Genomic DNA, 6,373 nt, shown 5'->3' on the forward strand with positions numbered 1-6,373 from the left:
AAGAAAGAAAGAAAGAAAGAAAGAAAGAAAGAAAGAAAGAAAGAAAGAAAGAAAGAAAGAAAGAAAGAAAGAAAGGCAAGGAAAAAAAAAGCATTTTCTCATGTTCCTGCTCAGAGGAGCACTAATGGGTTATGAACCCTTTCAGAGTCATAGAGCAGAGAGAAAAATGGTTGCCTCGGTAACAGGGCAGACCAATCAGCTGCATACACTCTCCCCAGAGCATCTAATTTATTCAGCAAATGCAAGCTAGAACAGGTGGCTAACCTAAATGATGCCAAAAAGCTTTAGCTCTCAAACATCCCCACCCTCCAAATTTTCTTATACACAAAGTTTCATTCTTGTCCCTCATAAAGGCAGACTTAACGAGGTACATTTCAGCATGAAACATAACACATTAGTAATCAAAAGAGCTCTCTGCATTTGTCACTTTTGAATTTTCTGACAAAAAGAAAGATAATGTGATTTTAAGAAATGATTGCTACTGACAGTTTAATTCTACTAGTTACTTTGAAAGTGGAGGTCATTCTAATTCTTACCATAGAACTCCATTATTTGTAGTTTAATAAATCAAATTTTATTGTGAGTTCTAATAGCAAGAGGTTTATCCCTAAATTTCACAATTCTTGCTTTAGATAATAAACAGTCACAGAAGTTCCCATCCCTTAAGCCTCTGAAAGCACAGAGGTATTTATAAATAATTGGTTGCAAAATGAGAGAGAAAATAATACCAACCTAGTTAGTCCTCTATTTATTAGAGGGTTAAGCAATCCCATTAGCTATCCCTAACATTAGAAAGGAAAAATCTGGAAAACTAACATTAAGGTTTAAACATTTTTATACTCCATAAGGACTTTTTATGATCCAGGCCCATTTTCCTTTTTGAACCTCACGTCCACACTGCCAAATACATCCTGATCTTTGATCAACAGAACGCCGATGACATCTGCCTTTCCCATCTCTGTCCTTGGCTTTTGCTGTTGTCTCTGCTTAGAATGTCCTTCCGGTCCTGAGCTCCCTGCTCAATGCTTATCCATTCTTCCAGGCTAAAATAAAGCATTTTCTCTCCCCAAAAGCTTTTCCTCCTGTTCTCAGGAGGAATTACAAGGATCCCTCTCCGTTCCTTCTGCAAGTGCTTCCATTGTTTCTATGTCTACCTTCTTCACCAGATTGAGTCCCCCAGACCTTCAATGAAGGGACTGTGTGATATTCAGTTCTCACTTTCAGAGAAGCACCTGGCTCCCTAGTGTGAAATCATAAATAGTTGGTAAAAGAACAAGCAAATGGATGAATAAGTGAAACTGTGCATTACTGACACAAAACCTGCCCAAACCTAATATGACAAAACATTTTCAGAAATTAAAATGAAAATTTCACCAATTTAGACAAAGTATAGCCACGTGTGCCTGTATGAGTAAAGACTCCGTGTTTCTTTAATGAGTTGAATCTTTTCTTCAAATGAAGTGTCACATACAGTTCCTAGCTCCTCTCTTTCAACTTGAATGTCAATCCCTCATGTAGGCTGTTGATCCTGCTCATTCCCCCTCTTGCAACATCTCTCTGCAAACCCCAGCTTCCAAGAGCGCAGCTTAGAAATACTGGGCTAGACTTACTACACGTTCCATTTTGCCTTCCTACTTCCCAGTACATAGTAATCACATAAGCAAGTGTTTGATGCAAATGACATTTAAAATAGGAGACAACATTAACGAGGAAGTTCAGGTCTTGGCGTTTCTCTATTGATCTGCTTTTGAAGTCTTCCGGTTGTCTCCAAAGGTGACCCTTGCTGCCAGAGGATGTTTCCTTGGCAACAGGGGTGACTGCTTCCAGCATGGGAGAAAAGGCATCTCTGTTTGTTTGATACTCGACTACCACCCAGAGATGCTATGTGGCTTCAAAGAAAGGGAGAACCCCTCATTTTTAAGTATCAGATCGGCTTTCCAGTTCAAGGGCTGCATATTACTCCAGGAAACAAGAGGTGGTGATAATTATCTGGCAATAGTTTCTTCATTTCATGAAAAAGAAAGACACAATCTCTATATTGATGCATTTTCATTCTCCTTCCCTAATTATCCCACATGCCTGCCTGTACACACACACACACACACACACACACACACACGCACACACACACAGAAATACAAGCACATCTTTCTTTTCTACTTGCATTCATTTATTCTTTCTTTCTTTCATTTTCTATATTTAAAGCTTTTTGCTTGCTATCAGCTCCCTGCTTTCTGTGTGGTCTCTGTTTTACCTATTCTCTATTTCCAGTAGCAGACTCTCGGCACATCTTGGTTTCCAATATCTACCAAATTACAAATCAGAGTTAAACATTAACTTATAATAGCCACAAAGAAAAAAAGCCTGGTGAGAGCAATTGAAATTTGATCAACTCTCATAACCTCTTATTATTATAAGATGAAATGGAAAAATAAAATAGACCTTGAGATTAATGTCGTTTATGATCAATTCTCCTTTAATTCACATTGCTCATATATTCTTTTAAATGGTATGGTAACATTTTATTTGTTATACTTTATGCCTTCCCAAAGCAATTTGAAAACATTTTTCTTGCAATCAATGAAACTTTTTAATATCTGTTTCATACAATTGCATAGTCGTGTCACAAAAAGTCTAGAAAACTAGTGTGTCAGACATACCTTCATATTAGCGGAATTATTTTGTCTGGATTTTGTCCTCACAAAAAAGGGGGAAATTGATGAGGTTGTATAGAGTTGTGCTGGGAATAATTCTTCCTAAAAGATGCTTCCAAATATATTTTATGTTAATTTCAGTAGGTAAATAACTACATAAATTAGATTTACAGAGAGTGCTTAATGGCATATCAAATGTTCATACTCAGAGACCAATTTTTCAATGTAAAATGTATAGAATCCTAAGGATGAACAGTAAAAGTACAACTTCTTTCATGTCCAAAGTATCTAAGAAATACAAATTTGAAAATATCATTCAACAGGTAGTGTTATAAATCCATAGATCCAAAATACATTTTATTCTAATGAAGCTAGTAATTTAGGCATCCAATGAACCTTAGAAATAATGCAATCCCTTATTTTACATATGATAAAATGAACACCAAGAAACAGTAAAAAAAAAAAATGCCTATGCAAACTGGTCTCAGACCTTGGATGAATATCAGAAAGTCTTTTGATTCCTATTTGTTTACTACATAAAATGTTCCTATAAAATTCTTGAAGATGAGAATTGCATTTTGCCTTTACTGTTAAGTGTTCTATTTTACAACACAATGCTCAACTTTAACAATCTCTAATAAATTATTTATGCATGTGGTATCAGTTAGGAATGCTTCCACTAAAAATAACAGAAAACACAATTGAGAATGACTTAATAGATATTGGTTTATTTTTCTGACATGACAAGGAGTCTTGAGGAAAGCCAGTGGCATTGTTGTTTTAGCATGGCTGTTTTAGCATGGCTGGACTAGCATACCTGAAATTCTCTTGTTATTTCCTCAAATCTGCCTCCTCCTGGTGACAAAATAACAGCACATACTCTCAGCATCCCATTCTGCCTTCAAGAAAGGGAAAAGGAGCCATGCCAAATATGTCTTCTCTTTATATCAGGTAAATGAAATCCTTCATCAACCTCGTTGCAAGTTGGTGCTCATGTCTCAATGCCCAGAACTAAACAATATGGCCACTTTCATGGTGAGGGAGCCTGGAAATGTAAGAACTTCATTTTTCCAACTCTTATAACAGAGGTAACAATGGAGAAATGTATTTTAATTATCTGAGTGTGAGCTAAAAAAGATTAGATGCTTATTTTAGATAGATAGATAGATAGATAGATAGATAGATAGATAGATAGATAGATAGATAATAGAGTAGATACGGGTGGACATGAGATAGAAATCAGGAAAGAAACAAAGCTAGACACCAAGAAAGATATCAAGTTGGGGAAATGTATTCCACTACAATCTTAAAACAGAAAAATGAGGTATCTAAAATGAGAAAGAGAGGGATATAAATGTTTTCCAAATGCCTTCCATGGTGGCATCCCAGAAGCATGCTCAGTGAACAGTGTCACAAGTAACCAAGCAGGCCAATGAGAGGATATGGCAATTTCAGTGGCCATTAAGAACCTGTATGTTTTGCCAGTTCAGGGTTCAAGAGAGAACACCAGGAACTATTGCTAAGAAACTTGATCACTCGGGAGCATCAGGAAGCTAAAATCACTACACTGTGTGAATAATGTAAAATGACTTTTACACAGTCTTCTTAACACAGAATTTAGAAGAACAATATTACAACAAACAATTTGTTGCTTGATTTTTAAAGTCACTTCCAAGTATTCTGAAGGTGCATACTAAGATTCATAGAAGTTCCTTTTTTTCCTTTGGGTCATCTTAATCCAATAAGAGAACCAAGTAGGCCAGATGAATTGTTCCAGTATCAAGTCAATAAGTTCAATTGCTGGGTCACCCTTGCCTCTTTAGTTTTCTGAAAACAAGTGTGAAAGTTTATGCTAACTCTTAATCTTTGGTCCCTGCTAGAATGTAAGCTCCATGGTAAGGGCTTTGTTTTGTTTGCTGCTTTTTCCCAAGTGTTTACAACAGTGCTTGGCACAATGTTGTGATTCAATAAATAGTTGTTGCCTTGGTAGGTAAAAATTAATTCTTTGTATATCATTTACCTACTAGGTACTACTAGGTACTACTTTGAAGTGAAATTCAATAGATTTTGCAAAATTCTCTTCCAACACGAGTTGTACCGCAATATAGTTAAATAATAGATCCTTCTTCAAAAAGTAGCTCCTTGATCAAAAGGATTAGGCTATAAAGGTCTTGAGAGTGAGAACCACATGCTTATCTTTTTGTTGCCAAGCCCAGTGCCTGGCACATAATAAATGTTTATAAAATGAATTGCTGACCAGATTTTATAATGAGTGATTACTAAAGTGGCAGCAATCAATATTTTGGTTCAAATCTTAAAATAAAACTAAATTGACATGTTTCTGATGAGCACTCAACCTCTGAACTTCATTCTTAAGAATATCATTCAGGCTAAAAGGTGTTGATCTTTCCAACCAGAAGGCTAATGGAAATTGGAGAGGAAATTCATAAGACCAAAGTCAGTTAAACATACATTCACACCTGCATGCATTAGTCCACATATCACATAGCTTGTTTTCTCCTATCATTCTGGGCTTGAAAAAAATAAATTGTTCAAAGAGAAAAAAATAAGTCCAACTAAGAACGCTTGTGGGTGTGTCCGTAAGAACATAGAACAAAGTAACTATATGGAGAACAGGATTCTATAAAATCATGTTTGTTAATTTCTATGTATGCAATTGTAAACACAATTTGTAACAAGTATAAATGAAGATAATACATTTCTTTAGGGCTAGAAGATAAAAAGCATATTGCTTTGTTGAAATTAACTCTTTTTATGGTTGTTCTTGTTAGTACTCAAACCAGCCTTAAAGCGGACTCCCATTAACAAACGCCATGGTAAACACCATTCTACACACAACAGAAAATGTAGGAGTTCTCAACAAATGAGATGTTGCATTTATTGAAACACTTTTAAAACAGGCTCTACTCTTTCCATTGTGATAGTTTTTCTGCCACAAGCAAGCCTAGCTAAGTGAGCATGATCACGCATTAATACCCTGTGGGTGTGCATGTACACATTTCTTAAAAGCACTGTAATTTCTCCAACTTTTTATTGATTTCAGCAAAGCCATGAGAAGTTCAGAATCCTTCTCACACAACTGCAAGCACAAAGATATTTTTAGTTTAAGCATTTTATTCTGTGAAATGAAAAGGAACACCACCAATTAAAAAAAAAGATCCAAAGCAAAACATACTCCAAAAAAAAGACAGAGATAAATCCATCGGAAAACAGAAAACTGAAGCGTTAATTGAACGTTACCTTTTTCTCATAGTGAGGAGGATGCATCATGGTCATTTCTATCTTTTCTCACTGTGCTGATTTAAAACCCCCAGCTGAGAAGGCAGCTGTGCAGAGCAAGGATCTGGTGAGCTCAGCAGGAGCCCCGTATCCTAATGCTACTCCCAGAAATTCATGCTTGCTTTCAGTTGCTGTGTTGTCATTCGTAATGCCAGAAATGGGAAATGCTGTCCTCCTTTCTACAGCAGTGCTACAAAGATCGCAGTGATAGTGTCTAAAGACTTCAGAAGCCTGGATCACCCTGTTTTTATGGTTGTTTATTTTCAACGTAGCCTCTAAAGGGAAGGCATTGGCTACTTTTCAAGGTATTTAAAATTCTGGAGACTTTCATTAATCATAATGTTAATGGAATAGATGGCAAAGCAGACATAAAAGTTGCAGCATATGGAGAGGGAACAGGAAGGTTGCTTGTTGCCCCC

The 6,373-nt window shown here is 36.2% G+C and overlaps 1 long non-coding RNA gene across 1 annotated transcript in view; it reads right to left on the minus strand.

Moving 5' to 3' along the window:
• Window positions 1-6,136, minus strand: part of LOC141371512 (uncharacterized) — a 76,998-nt gene extending 70,862 nt beyond the window's left edge. Inside the window, exon 1 of the long non-coding RNA XR_012376511.1 lies at window positions 5,916-6,136. This is a non-coding gene — a long non-coding RNA (uncharacterized lncRNA). The remainder of the gene's footprint in view (window positions 1-5,915) is intronic.
• Window positions 6,137-6,373: the final 237 nt, after the last annotated feature.

Source organism: Callorhinus ursinus, unplaced genomic scaffold, assembly GCF_003265705.2.
Source record: "Callorhinus ursinus isolate GAN/ISIS: 27379988/994484 unplaced genomic scaffold, GSC_fseal_2.0 scaffold3, whole genome shotgun sequence".
In the NCBI taxonomy this organism is placed as follows: Eukaryota; Metazoa; Chordata; class Mammalia; order Carnivora; family Otariidae; genus Callorhinus; species Callorhinus ursinus.